This window comes from Bactrocera neohumeralis, chromosome 4, assembly GCF_024586455.1.
Source record: "Bactrocera neohumeralis isolate Rockhampton chromosome 4, APGP_CSIRO_Bneo_wtdbg2-racon-allhic-juicebox.fasta_v2, whole genome shotgun sequence".
NCBI lineage: Eukaryota > Metazoa > Arthropoda > Insecta > Diptera > Tephritidae > Bactrocera > Bactrocera neohumeralis.
In genome coordinates this window covers 15,492,372-15,509,162 of record NC_065921.1, presented here as the reverse complement: position 1 = coordinate 15,509,162, position 16,791 = coordinate 15,492,372, and the positions used below count along the sequence as shown (strand labels likewise).

Below are 16,791 nucleotides of genomic sequence, written 5' to 3'. Positions count from 1 at the left end.
ACTATTCGCTTTTCGAAAAGTTTCCATGTAAGTTATGTAGTTAAATTGATTAAAAGAGATGGAATGAATACTTCATTAAAATTGAAAACCATTTTACTAATCAATTTGTACTTGTTTATGTCTTGATAGTTTCTACCAGTTGATTGTTCGATTCACAAGAGCTCAAGGCTCAAGGCTAAAGGCTAGACGAATGGATACCTCAAATTTGTGCAATTATTTTCCTCTTTTAGGAAAAGTTTTAATAGCTCAAAATGATATTGGCCTTAAAGTTTTGGAAACGTCGTCTAAGATTGGCACTTATTGTGGCAGCTATAATGGCGGTTGACAAATATTTTGACATCATATTGTTGTAACCAATACATTAAGGCTTTATTGGCCCCAGACACATTTTTTAGTAAAGAATTTCTAATGAAAAGAAGATAGCCTATTTTTTTTTAGAATGCCAGCAAATGTTTAACAAAACACTGCTTGATTAGCATAAATAATTATTCGGTGGGTGTTCTGTGAACCAGGCAAAGGTTACACGTTTTTCCTCTTTTTATTTAGCAAAATTTTTTTGCAAATTTTAAACATTTTGCTAATTATTAATGGCGAAAAAAATCAGGCGCTTCATTGTTTGGGGTTAGTTTTTATTAGCTTCTATTCTAGGTTAATTTTTTTCTGATTTTTCAGAATTCGATTGTTTAGCCGAAAAGTGTATTAATTTGGGTTTATTATTCGAATTCTTTATGTGTGGTTGTTACCGCTTTTGTTGTGTATAGTATTCTGGGTTCTATGTTTTACCAAATCGCTGGCAGTGTAAGTGGCACTGCAATTGTTGGACAAAGCGCTCAGCAATGCGTTAACAGAACAATTAAATGACCTAAAGCTAACTTAATTAAACCCTACAGTAGAGATCCAGTGGCAACCACTAATTAAAATTCACAAATTTGGAGTTAGCACATATGCTAGTATGTATTTTGCTACTGTTTTTTATTCGAAAATATTCGACACAGCCTATGGCGGCCTTTCACGGTTATTAAGGGTTATTTCCGCATGAATTTTCATAAAGTTTATATTTTGGTACAAAGTTTCTTAATATAATTAATACTTTGATATTATTTTAATAATATAAGTAAGCCCGGTTTGAGTTCGAAGATAACCCAGCAGGAAATACCCTTTCGAATATTAAAAAGAAAGAATAGTAAGCGTTTCCGAAGAGAAAAATTCCACATAATTTAATTAATATTGAATTTATATTAACCGAAATGACTAATAACTTCAGATTTTTGATATATATATAGTTACCTATTTAAAAGTCAAATAAGCAGATTTTTTTTCCAAACCCAAAAAATAAGGTATACTTTTTATAGATCAAAGTTATGTCAGTTAGCCAACCACTGCGCCATCTAGTGATAAATATGTTTCTTAATATCAGTGTATAATACGATTATGAATTACAATTAATTGTGAGTAATCCGTGTAACAAGTATAAGATTTTGGAGAAGTATTTTTTCCTTTTTCCAACGAGGGTATTGTTAAATTTTTATTACAGCGCCACCTACTGGGATCGTTAATTGATATATGTGACCTGGTCTACGAAAAGGGGGCTAACGTGCGAAAACTAGTTTTCTGGGAAAAGCTGTTAAAAATAATCGTCAGTTTCTCGTCATCTCATTAATTGTTCTCCTTTTTTTGACACCTCAGCCCCCTTTTCGTAGACCAGGTCACATATTTATAGTAAACTCTCAAATGTATACATAAAATTTCGATGTGAACATAAAAAAGCTACGCAGACGTTCTTTTCGCTATGCTATGACACAATTAAATTTATTTTCTATGCAAAAAAAAGGTGAATCGACACGAAGTTTTAGAACAATCAAAAAGTAAATAAGGGGTTGAGGCAGATCGACTTCGCAGGCGCCCGAAATATTGTCTGTAGTACTAGTCTCCGGAATGAAAATTTCTAAACCAGATCCATCATGTTGTGATAGATGGATGACATGCCACCAGTGTCCTTGACGTGCGTACGCTCCGAGGACCTAACATCGACTTGGACCACTACCTTATTGTAGCGAAGATACGCACCCGCGTCTGTACAAAAAAGCACGCTACTATCACAACCGACAACGAAACAGAAAAGACTCGTTAAAGGGAGATCGACACATAACACCTCTTCGTCGATTTTGAATCCGCCTTGGACAACACGAAAAGGAGCTGCTTCTATTTTACTATGTCTAAACTTGGGATCCCCGAAAATCTGTGTAAACTGACGTTGAGCAACATCAAAAGCTCCGTCAGGATCGGGAAGGATCTCTCCGAGCTATTGGATACCAAGCGAGGTTTCAGAAAAAGCGACTCCCTTTCGTATGACTTTTCCAATCTATTGCTGGAGAAAATAATACGAGCTGCAGAGCTCAATAGAAAAGGTACTATCTTCTATAAGGGTGTACAGCTGCTGACGTACGCCGATGATATTGATATTCTGCTGTCTCCCGACTGGATAAGGAAGCGAAGCGTATGGGTCTGGTTTTGAACAAGGACAAGACAAAATATCTCCAGTCATCATTGCATTCGCGAATTGGCTCCCTCATTACTGTTAACTTCGAAGTCGTAGTTAATTTTGTCTATCTTGGAACTAGCATTAACAATAACAACAACGTCAGGCTCGAAATCCAACACAGAATTGCCTCTTGCTAACAAGTGCTACTTCAGGCTGAGTAGGCAATTGAGAAATAAAGTCCTCTCTCGACGAGCAAAGACTAAACTCAATAAGTCCTTCATTAATACTGTCCTGGTATATGTAGTGGAGGCATGGACAATGCCATCATTTGATGAGTCGGCGTTAGAAGTGTTCAAGAGAAAGTCGAATCGATAAACAATTTTCCCTAAATATGTACATATAAATTGTGATCTGCATATGTCAATTAGTGTGTGTTGTGAGTTGTTTAAATTGGATTAATTGGGTTCATCGTTGGTATGCTGGTGTTGACTCAAAAGGAATTTACCATATTTTGAAGGCGATAATGAAGATGTTTGCTAAAACTCGTGAAAATGCAGTTTATTTTTCCTCAGTTCGTTACAAACTGGTTCAAATATTTTTGTTTAGTTTATTTTTCTATAAATTTTATGCAAATAGTTGGCATCCAGTTTGCATGGTCCAGTGACTTTTATTTACTTTTAACGGCATTATAAACAAAAAAATATACACACACGTGCGTAATAATTTTGCTTTTCACGCACACAGCGCTTGCAGCTTTCTAAAACATATATTAGTAACCAAAATACCCAAAAATTATAAAAAAATTGTTGCAAAAAGTTTTAAGCGCTTTATCGCACAAACCGTCATAATATTTCAGACTCATTTTTGGCAAATAAATATAATCACTACCTTAATCCGATTCACAGTTCAACATATTCGCGGGAAACGGGTCAACTACGTCTTTTTTGCTTTGCGTAATTAACTTTAGCGGTAGCATGGCGAGACACAAGAGTCAAGCCGGCGCTGAAGTAGAATATTAGCCAGCTTTCTTTATGATTGTTTCGCACACACTTTTGCTGCGAAGAAATTGCCTTCGTTATTAACGGCTGCTTGCCAATTAGCCGCTTGAAAATTTGTGCGCTTGTCACTTCCGGTTCCGTTGCGTGGAAATGCCCAAAACACGTTCGCCAAGGCGAGAGTTTCTAACTAGCCCTTTTTGCTTAGATTTACACTTATATATTTTATATATAAATAATTTTTCATTATTTGCCTTCGGCTCTTTCGCTTTCAAGTGTCACTTCACTTTCATTTCACTGTCCCTAATATCATTGGCCAATTATAATATATATAGTTTTTGTTTTTGTGCAGGCAACATTAAGCCGCAGCTGATGGACGCGCTCGATAACGGTTCGATGGCATAGCATTGACTTTGTCCAAATATATATTTTAATTTATGTATAATATTTTTCCGATTTGTATTTATAATTATTCTAATTCAAGGTTCTTGCTGTTTTCGATATCGAAAACATGTTACTGTTACCATACAAATATTTTTATAAAATTTGTAAATTCTCATAACCAGCACAAAATCACAATTTGTTTTAAATTGCACCAATTCGCCGCCAAAAATCGAATGAAATGCCTACATTTTAGTTGCAACGTTATGTTGCAGCCACCAAACGCCACATTTAGCACTACAGAATTATCGTGTTTGTTGTTATTGCTGGCAAATAATCCGTTGTGTCACTGTTGCGTTGCGCGTCCGCACTCTCTAAACAATCGAAACTGAATAAATTCTAATTTAGTTTTGTATTCCAATGAGTTTTTGGATGAAATTAATTTCCATGTTTTTTCTCCTTCATGCCTTTTTCTCTGTATCAACTGTTTTGTTGTTGTATTGTTGTTTTATTTTTATTAAAAATTTTTTGTTGCGCATCACACACATTTGTTATGTTGTTGTTTGTGTTTTCGCTGGCGCTTTTGCTATTGAATTGTTGTGCCTCTTAGTGTTGTTGTTGTTGATATTATTACTGCCATCGTTTAGTTCTTTTTACCTAATTGTTATTTGCCAGCTTTTTTGTTGTTGTACATGCTGTGTACAATTTAAGGTTCAAAGCCGGTACTATGCGACTCTCATTGCTGGAGTTGCTGGCACATGTCGTTGTTGGCAAGTTTTGTATTTATTGTGTTGTTGTTGTGTTGCTGTTGGAGCATCAAGTTCGCGTTGTCTTTTTGTTTTGTTTTGTGAGTCGTTGGTGCGTTTATTGATATTGTACCATGTTTGCTGTTTTTTCTAACAATTGTTGTTGTTGTGTCTGTTGTTGATACCAACTTTGAGGCATAGTGGGAAGTTTTAATAATTTTGTTTTTTTGTTAATACAATTTTTGAAATTTTTTGGTTCTTCCTTGAATCTTACATAAGCCAGAGATATTTTAAATCTCTAACAAATAAAGATATGATTTTTTTTTGCCTAGAGTTTTGATGAAGAAAATGGTTCGACCACCAAAAAATCTTTTTTGATTGAAAAAAAACCAAATTGACGAGCCATACCTCGTAGGTTCTTGATAACACCGACAATTTTCCCTCAATAGCAGTAATACATTGGGATTCAACGATAAACGAAGCCGAGGTTGCAGCCATTAAGGCAGCAATAGATCGTAGCACGTACGATCTTTGTTCAGCCAGCTAACCTAACCTAACCTAGACCTACCGTTTAAATGATTTCTTAGCTGTCATAAGTAACAAACAACATACATCAAATTCGATTCGGATTGACAATAAAAAACATATTCACGTATTTTTTATAAATATTTATTATCGGCTTACAAACAGGCTTCTGTGCCAATATAAGCATACCAAGGCTTAATCCAATTATCCATATATATTTACTTGCTATAAACTTCGTCTGGTACAGCCTTCAGTAAAGTTTGAAGTTTTTGGATCGACTTTAGAACACCATTGACTAGACAGTTTCGACGTCATATTCATAAAACTAAGTCTCGTTGCCAGTAATTATGCGTTTTTTTTTTTTGACTGTAGGGTCTTCAGTTAAGTTATCAATCATCTCTAATGCGACTTTCCACTCGACGTCATTTTTGCAAAAGACTTAGATCAGAATCTAGCATTAACACGCTTCATATTCAAATAAGACAAATGAGTCGATCCATAAGTGATGTTGAGCTCCGTTGCTATCTGTCTAATGCTAACACGACGTTTTTGTAGAAAATTCTCTTTAAGTTCTTTGATGTTAGCGCAATTGGCAGAAGTGAATGAGACAAGTGTTTCGATGACTTCGTGTCCTTCACTGAATGCTCAAATACTTGCTTTCGGGATAAAGTAGACTCCCATTTGAACTTACATCAAGTTTATTAAGTCGATTAGTATCAATTTCAGCATCTTTATGTTCTCAAAAAGTGTGTCTAGCGAGTTATTTCAATCTCAGTCTGGCAAAAGCAGGACCATTTGAGTAGAAAGTGACAAGGTAATACCACTTTGCCTTCCTCCATATAAGTTTAACAAAGAGGGTCCAACAAAATATGTAGTCGTACCGCGTGTGTGTACCTATTGGACAGTCTCCAGTCAGAATCCCTACAAAAGCTGTATGATTGACTTTGCTAAATGCAATCTATGAAAAAAAATTATTGCTTCGATTGGCTCGCGCAGTTTAAGGGGAAATTCTGGTCTAGAAATTTGGAAAAAAAATCGATTTGCTTTTTCATTATTAACATACATATATTGGTGACCCGGACTTTAAAGGCGTTTTTCTCGAAACTACTTTTTTAAGTTCTAATCAGCCGATTTACTTACACAAGGGTAGAAATCATGGCGACGAAGACACGGCCTTTAAAGCCAACCCGGTACAAACGGACCAATCCGCAGGTATTTTTGCACACATCTGTGATAATTTATTAAATAAGCCTAAGTAGACTTTGGTCAATGAAAAGATTAGCGCTAGTTTTATCATTTATTCGCGACTCGTTTTATTGCTTAACTCCTAGAAATTACTTAAAGTCTTAAGCTTCCGACTTCGGCAGTATAAAAATAAAAGTTGTGCTCAAAATTTCACTAGCATTCAATATATCCACATTAGCTTGAGTTGATTTAAGCTATTTTATTTAATAAAAAGCTGAGATGTCAGTCTGGTTCTTGCTTTGTAACTGTGATTTTAGTCTAATTTTTCATGAAAAAATATCTAGAACTAGAATTTCCAATATACAGCATAGCATACGAATCCCTCCACCCACATTTTCTAAACTAATTTATTTTATGTCTCAAGTAAAACGAGGTACTGAGAGATTTTAATGAAACATATCCACTGTGCAAAGCTATGAATAAGTTTTAGCCCTCTACATATACATTATGACAAATAAGCACCCGGGAATTGTAATTAAATTCTTCGTGGAAGTAGTATTGAAAAAAAAACGCTATTGCTAAGTGGATAAGACCGTCCTAAATTACTATGCCAAACAAGAGCGCGATCCCAGTTTTTTTTACAGCAGCTGTTTTAATATCCAAATATCGGACAAAGAATTTCTTTAAAATTTTGTATTTGTAACCAAATTTCGTGTGCGAAATCATTGCGAATATTGGGAAAAGGCTTTCAGTGATTTAGTTTTATCAAAAACACAAGTTTACGAGTAGCACAAAGCCTTTAAAGGCGGTCGAGAGATCGATGAGGAAATGCCTCTTTCTGGACGACCATCGACCTCTTCAACTGCTGAAAATATTAAAAAAGTAAAAGATATATTGCTTGAAAATCGTCAGTCAAGTGTTATAGTGATTGCAAGAGAGCTCGAATTACTTTGAAGGCGACGAAATAATTATTGATGAATAATTAAGTACTTTACGTTCTATTTACAATTTCCGGTTACTTTTTTGTCACAATGTATACTATAGTTATATGTTTGTTTATATATTATTTTTGATTTTTATCTTCTTTTTTATTTCAATCACTGTTGTTTTTGTAAATTTTCCAACTCAGCTTTTAGCTAAACAAACACACATAAGCCACGAACTAAGCTCAGCGCATCTCTGTTGCCTGCCACTGAGCGAATTACTCATCTTCGCTGAGCTTGAACGGAACGCGCGGCCCAACAGCCATGAGCGAATGCAAAGTTACAATTTCCAACAACAAATATGCTTACTCCTCTCATTTGTTTAGATAAATGAACCCGGCGCAATTTTTGCCAACAATAAAGGCGGATATTGTCGAGATACTAACACAGATCTATGCATATATTTCTCTATGTACATATGTATGTGTGTATGTCTGATGGAAACAGAAATGCTCTCCCACCGGTGCGCGCAATTTAAATAAATTCCGTTTAGCTGATTTGCGATTTGTTTTATTTCTTTTTTATTGTGTGATTCGTCTTCATCTTTTTTCATTCGTTTTAATTGCAGTCTTTGCCGCTTTGCTGCACACGCCTTTAAGATGTTTATGTGTTGTTTAATTGTTAATTTTTTTGGATTAAAGTTAATTTTTTCACATCTGCTGTAGCGGAATTGGATAGAGTGGCATAACTTTGGTAGGGGCAGGTTTCGTTGGATTTCATGACTCACCTGGGTGTTGATGAAGTTGTGGTTGAATTATGGGTTATTACTGGACATTGTCCATTAGGCGCTTTTGGGGCTAGATTTAAAACCTTGACGGGTATAAATTGTATGGAGGAGAGTTAGGTGGAAAGATATAGGCACTTTCTCCTCCATTATCCAGAATTTGCAAGACGAACAACGCAACAGCTCTTACCTTCAGCGAACTAAGCGTATCAACCGAAACTGACATCGGCCGCCTCAGCAACTTTTCAATTACGTTCTTAGTGCTTTGCCGATTAGTTAGGGTTTTATGATCTATTATATAGAATTTTTTAGGTAACATAACGTAGCGGGGTTCTAAGCTGTCAAAGTGAGATCCTTGTCAGGATCGAACTCTTAACCTAACCTATGAGTAATACAGGGGCATTATGAGAGCCATTTAGTGATATCTCATACAATGTATGATGAACTCTTAGAACTTTAATTTCTTCATAAGGGTACTGATTAATTTTCAAATAAGTACTATATCTTGGATCACTCTGAATAATCACTGACTTATCAAGGTCAACAACCATTGAGTAAAGACACCTATCAACTCAAGTATCATTAACCTGAATAAATTCTATGGGAAAACATTTTCACATTTATAATCCATTTAGCATTTACACGAGAAAATTGCATTAATTGGCGCAACTTTGTAGAGTCTTTGCTCCAAATTTCTTATTCTTCTTCTTTATTAGCGTAGATCCAAATATACCCAACCAAATTGTTTGTACACCACAATTGGCTGTAAAATTATAGTAGAAATACGAAAAAATTAATTTAAAGAACTTTACCACATCTTTACGATAATCAACGCTCCCGAAAGTCAACGATTAGAACAAGTGAGTCAGCCCATTAAAACTTCGTATGCCACAAGGCGGAACCAGAAGCATTTTCAATTTCCTTACACGCCAGCAATAAGAGTATAATCAGACATTAAGTGAAGTTCGTTCCACAGAAAGCAATTAGAGATAAACTCTTCCACATAGAATTCTAGCTTTGTATGAAATCATTGACCAGTGGCATATGCTATGAACTCAGCACCAACTAATTTCATAGATTCTACCTCAAAAACTTACATTTATACCAAAAATGCTGGTGCGTGTTAAAAAGCAAGAAATTACTCATATAATCGTACAGGTGTTTAGTGTAAGCTGTGAAGCGCAGTACTCGTAAGCCACAAAAAAGAAGCACAAGCACATGTAAGTGCGCGCATGCGCAAAGCACCACAAATTGTTCAAGCGGCTTTTAATTACTTAAAGTCGAAGCGAACGTAATCGCTTGTGTTTAAAAATAAATAATGGCTTCAACTTCGACTTATATAATTAATTAAGTATTTAAGCTGATCGCAGGTAAAGAGAATATGATGTTATGAAATTATGTAGATTAACAAGTATTTGGTTTGAATAAAAAATTTATTTAAGAAAAGTTAGTAGATTATATTAAAAATATAAAGTTTGAGAACTAATAAAAATATAATATATAAATTCTTAGTATTTATTCAAGGGAATTATAGTTTAAGAGAGTTTCAAGCTATTTACTGATGCAAGATGTATTGAGAGGAAATTTTAAATGAAATAAAAAAATCTATAAAATAATCAATATATTCGCGAAATTAGTTACGTAGGCAAGAGTGCAGCCTCTTCACACGATTAGCGCTCTTCGTAAGACTTTTAAATATTGCTATCTCGTCTTACTGTTGCGTTTAAGCCATTTGGTGCCCATAATTAATCTATTAATCTCCGTTTTGCTTTTTGTAGACAGACATGCAAAGTATGGTAACTGAAGGGTTTCGTGAGTTTTACGAGTACATCGAGATTGTGATAGAATTAGGCACTCGGAGATGAAGTGTAGAACGTTTCCTTACTGCCTGCTGCGGCAGATATTGTTGTGTTCCCCAAATGGCTAATGCCTCGTTATGGTGGCTGTAAAACTACGTTTACTTTTCCTGGACCTATTTAAGAAATCCTTAGTTCTTGTCTTCTCATATTTTGACTTTATCTGTTTCGCTATCTTGCATTTGGTTGTACATTTCCATCTGTACTGAGCTATTTTTTTAAATTGCGTATTTAGTTCCCTCCTGATTGTTCCTAAAGAGGCACGGCATTGCCTCTGCCTCAGACTCGTCTAGAGAGACTCCTGACTTGGCCCACTCATCTGCTTTTTTTTGGCGGAAAATGTTCCAATGACCGGGAACTAACGATTATAGAGGTTGGTTAGTGGAGTTGACCTGCCAGTGAGCTTAAAGCCATTCTTCAGTTATTAATCACGCTTAAGTTTAAGTTTGGAGAAGACAAAGCTAGCAATGCCGCCTGGCTATATATGTAAAGGGTAGCTAATTGTATGTTTCCGTAGTTATTCAGTAGAAATCCACAGACCTTCTCTATGCCTGGTACTTCCGCTGGCTGAGTTTGGTAGACGAATGGAGAAAGAGTTATCAATATTCTCGCAGTATACACGAGTCCCTACACACCAGTACTAAACCTCTTCTCCATTCATATCGGGAGGATATTTTAATCTGGAAGTCACTATTGAAATCCAAGCTTAAATAAATAAAATTTGATCTACTTAGATTTATTTTGAGCTGGTTCAGTATACCGCTTGTCCATAACTTTCCATGATCCTTCCTTATAGCAGAATGTGTCACTATTTTCCTTGTATGATACGGACAATTGATGCAAGAGCATATTAAGCGCATCAGTCGGGCATGATGTAAAGACTCCCAGTGGGCCAAAAAATTGTAGTACCACCGAGTGAGGGAAGATGAAATTGAGTTATTTTGGTTTTATTAGTGAATTAATGTATTCAATTGATTCAAAACGGTTTCCCCGGAGCGGTTGGTTGAGTGTGCTGAATAGCCAGAAGTCACACGGAGCTCAATCAAGCGAATACGGTGGTTTTTTTACGAATATCTTCGCGCAATCGTTGTATAACACTCAAATAGTATTCCTTGTTAACCGTTTGGCCGGTCGGAAGGAATTAAGAGAGCACCACACCTCGATAATCGAAGAAAACTGTCAATATAACTTTAATTTTTGATCTGGTTTTTTCGCCTCTGCTCATCTTTGCCACGATATTCAGCCGATTGATCGTCTGCTTCCGGCACCAAGACTCATCGCCAGTATTAGTACGTTTCATGACACCCTGGTAGTCGGAAAGTATTGTTTCACAGACGTTAACGCGACGCTGTTCTTTCAAAAATTTTAGTGATTTTGCAACCAATCGTGCTTTCACTCTTCTTAGGCACAAATCATGTTTCAAAATGGATTTCACAAATCCTTCCGATGATTTAACGATACCAGTAAGATCCCTGACTGTTAATCGTCTATTCTCAAGCAAACAGTCCTTTATTTTTTTGACGTGTTGATCATCAGTTGATGTTGATGGCCGTCGTGGACGCGGTTCTTTGTCAACGTTTTCTCGACCTTCTTTGAATAATTTGTACCAATCAAAAACACTTGCTCGCGACGAACAATTATCACCGAAGGCGTTTTCCAACATTCTGAACGTTTCGACAACAGATATTTAGTGAAACTTCCTTGTTGCATAATTTCACTAATCGTAAAAATCGACGAATTTCCTTTATGTACTTCAGAAAGCTAAGCGTATACTGAAAGCGAATGATTATTTTGATGTGACATGTGGCACAGATGCCACTAACAATCACACCAACCCAGAAACTAATATTTTGACGAATGTTTTTGGCACGAAATTAAAATTAAACAGTCTCACTATTTCTTGCCCACAGTAGTATTTGTGTAGTCCTAAAAAAAGCAATTTTTATTACTATTCTGTACTATCATACTTATATATCCGACCCTTCTTTTATAATGACTTTTTCAGTCAAAAATTCTGAACTAACTGTTATTTTTTGTCCTTGGCTTTAATAGATATAATATTAACATTAATGCAGTAGATTTTTTTAAATCGCAAAAATAACATTTTTAAGCAGTTCTACCAGGTGGACTCTTAACTAAATAAAAGTAAAATATCATGAAATAAAAAATAAAAATAACGTAAAATATCGACCTTCTATATGACACATGAAAAAGAAATACTGTTAAAATGAATTCAACAAATTATCTCATCAACTACCCGCAAAAAACACAAAAATATAAGTTCGCTATGAGCCATTAAGCTGCAGGAGCGACCGAGCGATGCAATTCAACAGGCAATAAATTATAACCCGAAAGAAAAAAAGGACCGCAAATTTGCATAAGTTACCGTTACTCGCGCGTTAATGAGCAGAACCGTTCCCATTTGTTGTTGGTGGGAGACAGCTGGAGCGTTTTTGAAAAGATGACGGCATAAGCTGCCAAAATTAATTTTTTTTTCGTACAAAAAAATACAATTAAATGCAAAATAATAGAAAAACGTGAAGTCATTGGCTTTGGCTGCACACAAAATCGCTTTTCAACGAAATAATTCAAATATGATATTTCAATTTGCAGAATTTTTATTTTTGGTTCCCACACTTTTATTATTATTCAACCTTGTGCCGACAACATTTTCCATTTATTAAGTTGACAATTTCATACGGTTCTCGTAAAAAATGCTGTTTTGACAGTCAGTGCTCGATAAAAGTAACTAAATGCTAATATTTGCATACATTTTCTGCTAACTAATAGCAGTGGACTTAATAAATTAGTGAAAATATTGACGCCTTATCTAAAAACAAGCGCTTAACGCCTGACACTTGCAGCAATTGCGGCATATGTTTATGGCAATATATTATATAGAAAACATATGCTTTTACAACATACACCAAGAAGTAAGTACTTATGCTTATGTTGGTGTTAGATTTGCGACATTTGCGACTCCACCAGCAAGCAATTGGCTATTCACTATTGATTTGCCAAGCAGCAATTACATTTGCATAGGCTCATTTATCACAGCGCTGGAAATCACATGCACACGCATACACACACACACATATATATCGATGGCTAGACTGCAAGCATATGCTAACTAACAGCTGGATATCGCTCGACTTACAAAGTTGCAACAAATCGGCATTTATTTACATACGGAGCGCATAACTTGTTTCAATTGCTCGTCAATATTCACTTTGGATTATTTTTCGAATCGAATTGACATACTGAACTCATTGGCGGCGGCAATCAACGTTTGGCACACACTAACCGACCACTGTCCCTTTTGTTCAGAATTATGTAATTGTGGCGCAATTGTGCAAAGTAGACCATAGTGCCAAATATTTAGGTGGGCGTTATAAATTTTGATCGAAAATGAAATGAAACGCGGTCACATGACACAGATGGCTTAGACATTGTATAATAAATAATTGTGACTTAATTTTTAACATAAATAACTGTAAACTGATTTTTGTCGCATGTAATAATGAAAATTAAAATAATAAATAAAAAAATATTTTATAAAATAATATAAAAATATGTTATGCACAATATACATATTTGAAAAAAAAAAACAAGTTTGTTTCTTAAGTCTTTTGTTAAAAATAAATAAATAGGAAAATTGTATTACAAAAAAAAAACTTACTATTTTTTCAAAACCAGAAGTGTTATGTATGAATTATTTATTATGAAATATATAACACAACATGCTTTCAAACGTAAAGCAAATACATTTTAAGCGGTAGTATATGAAATCAGCAACAACAGTTTAAGGTAGTAGTCTGCTAACTTGGGTTCAAAAAATCGAAAATTTTTTTTTGCTTAATTTGAAAATACAATGTCTTGAGAATATACTGTGAAAATTTCAGACAGAAATTCGAAATATTTCGGGAGTTATAACGAGTTTCCAAGAGCGCCTCGGAGTCCTCTCTCTCGGAGTTGTTGAAGTTTCAACGCGTTTTTCTCAAAACATTGTTTTTCTGATCGGCCCGGGTCGTAACTTTTTTCTACTGAACCGATTGCTTTAAAATTTGAACAGGCTGTTCTACACATTTATAGTTCTCGTCGGTACCAACGAGAATTTTTTTCACTCCTAACTTTTAAAACCATTCTTTGCTAAAATAAAAGGACTTTTTTCCAAAGTCCGCCATTTTGTTATTTACCCTTGAAATTTAACTTCAGTAGTTCCGACCAGAATGACATGTCTATAGATTAAGAAAAATCAAGAATATTTGATTTCAGATAACGTCAAGAGACTACTACCTTAAGTAAATTTCTGCAGCTTCTTTCTTCTTCAAGTTTTGAGTCTTTGAATCTTAATTTCGGCGATCCAGTCAAATAATGTGAAAATAAGCATACTCGTTTATACTTTATAGGTCGCCTTCTGGATGCTACGAATTTCATGACATCCTGTTCAGGGTATAATTAAAGGGTCTATAAATAAAAATAGCCAATAAGTAAACCGTAAAACAAGCAATTTCTCAAAAAAAAGCAAATAACTCAAATTTTTTTTAAACAAAAGCTTGAAGCATTAAAACTTCGTCATATGCCGCGCCATCTTTTGTTTTATTTCATTTGGGCAACGTCTACGCTTAAATCACGTTTTCGCTGATAACTGCCGGTTATGGTGCTGCGCATGCGCAATGTAAACAAACATGCCAAATTTAGCCAAACTAAACTAAACCAAACTCAACTTATCATGCATCGCCAGGCCAAACGGTGATAAATGACAACGCTGAGACGCCGCCCGAACTTTTTCTCAACATAAAAAAAGAAGAAAAAACAATCAATTGATTTTTTGCGCATGTGAGTGCAAGTGCAAAGGCACACATACGTGCATAAAACCTTGCATGAGTGAACACACAAAAAATGCTAACGAGTAGTTGCTTTTTCACTGCATTGTTTTTGTGTATTTGCTCAAACGTTTTTTCGCGGTTTCTTACTTATTTGATTACGTATTCGCGCGAATCGTGCTGCCAGCGGCGCCGGCGCTACCCACGATGGTTACATTTGTAATGCGCTGAGTTGCAATTGTGTGTGTGCAATCGCATGCAGATCACTTTAGTCAAGCATGTTTAGTCAAACGAGACATAAACTCATTCAATTAATCGTAAATAAACGCAAAGCCATTGCAAGTGTCAAGCAGGAATTCAACTAAATACCAGGAAATTTGGAAATTCACACGCCACTGCTGTTGAGTGTGTTGCAATTTTTGTTCCATTTTTACTTGTATTATTTATTTCATTTCTATTTTATTGTGTCTGCAGTTTTTGTTTGCAAAATTTCTCCTCGATTAAATTCTTTGATACGACGCCAGCATTAAAATGAAGTCACCAACAGCATGAAGTTGCTTCAGCAATTGAAATGCAGCTGTTGCTTTGCCGTAACTCAGGCCGAATCGGTTGTTTGGCATAAGTTATGCCACAAGCCATTTTGGGAGATGGCTATCGTTTGTTTGCAAATAAATTGCAGGTGTAAAAATTTGAATGACCACATGGATTAAATAATATTTGACCGAAGAGGAAGACACATGGGCGCATTTTTAAATATTTGCAAATTTATTTTATTTATTACACTCAAACTCACGATATAAATGATCGGAGTAGATTTAGCCATGTTCGTCATTCTGTATATACGCAAACTTCTTCTTCCTTAGTAGTATCTTCTTTTCGCAAGGTGATGCCAATTGCAGATTCCAAGCGAAGCCAGGACCTTCTCCACCTTCTCCCTCCAACAGAGTGGATGTCTTCCTCTTCCTCTGCTTTCCGCGGCGGGTACTGCATAGAATTTTGAAGAGCTGGAATGTTTTCGACCACTCCGACGATATGACCTAGCCAGCGTAGCCACTGTCTTTTAATTCGCTGAACTATGTCAATGTCGTCGTATATCTCATGCAGCTCATCGTTCCATCGAATTCGTCGCGGCCAACACGCAAAGGATCATAAATCTTTCGCAAAACTTTTCTCTCGAGAATTCATTACGTCGACTCATCAGATGTTGTCTCCGTCCATGCCTCTGCATCATATAGCAAAACGGGGATGATCCGTGAGTTGTAGAATTTGGTCTTTGTTCGTCGAGAAGGGACTTACTTCTCCATTGCCTGTTTAGTCCGAAATAGCACCTGTTAGCAAGTTTTATTCTGCGTTGAATTTTGAGGCTAACGTTGTTATTGGTGTTAAAACTGATTCCAAGGTAGACGAAATTATTTACGACTTTGAAGTTATGACTGTCAACAGTGACGTGAAAGCCAAGTCGCGAGTGTGACGACTTTTTTTTTTGATGACAGGAGATATTTCGAATTGCCCTCGTTCACCATTTGCTTGGCTTCCTTAACAAGTCTGGAGAAAGCAGATCTAAGGGCGCTGTTGTTGATGTCAATGATATCAATATCATCGGCATACGTCAGCAGCTTTACACTCCCATAGAATATTATACTTTCTCTATTCAGATCTGAGCTGGAATTATTTTCTCCAGGAGTACATTGAAAATGTCGCATGATAGGAAGTCGCCTTATGTGAAACCTCGTTTGGTGTCGAACGGCTCGTCCTTCCCAGTCCTGACGGAGCTTTTGGTATTGCTCAACGTCAGTTTACACAGCTTTATTAGCTATGCGGAGATACCAAGTTCAGATATAGCGGTATTTTTATAAGAATGTGAAGGACAATATAGCTTCGATGCAGCCATAATTAACAGTTTTTCTGCGGGGAGATCATTATACATAACTACCACCAACGGTATACACTAGGCAGAATATCGAAGATGCTTTCAATAATACGAATATCAATATTATTTTATACTTCCCAGTGTCATTGCGTAAAGTTTGGTGGAAAGTAACATGTTAGCACTTATTGAGGTCACTTAATGGGAGATCCCAGGTAACG

General features: G+C 35.8%; 1 protein-coding gene across 1 annotated transcript in view; it reads right to left on the bottom strand.

Annotated features, from left to right (window-relative positions):
* The window catches only part of LOC126756172 (uncharacterized), a 43,187-nt gene extending 38,981 nt beyond the window's left edge, over positions 1-4,206 (bottom strand). Inside the window, exon 1 of the mRNA XM_050469029.1 lies at positions 4,108-4,206. The gene's annotated coding sequence lies outside the window, so the exon portion shown is untranslated. The remainder of the gene's footprint in view (positions 1-4,107) is intronic.
* Positions 4,207-16,791: the final 12,585 nt, after the last annotated feature.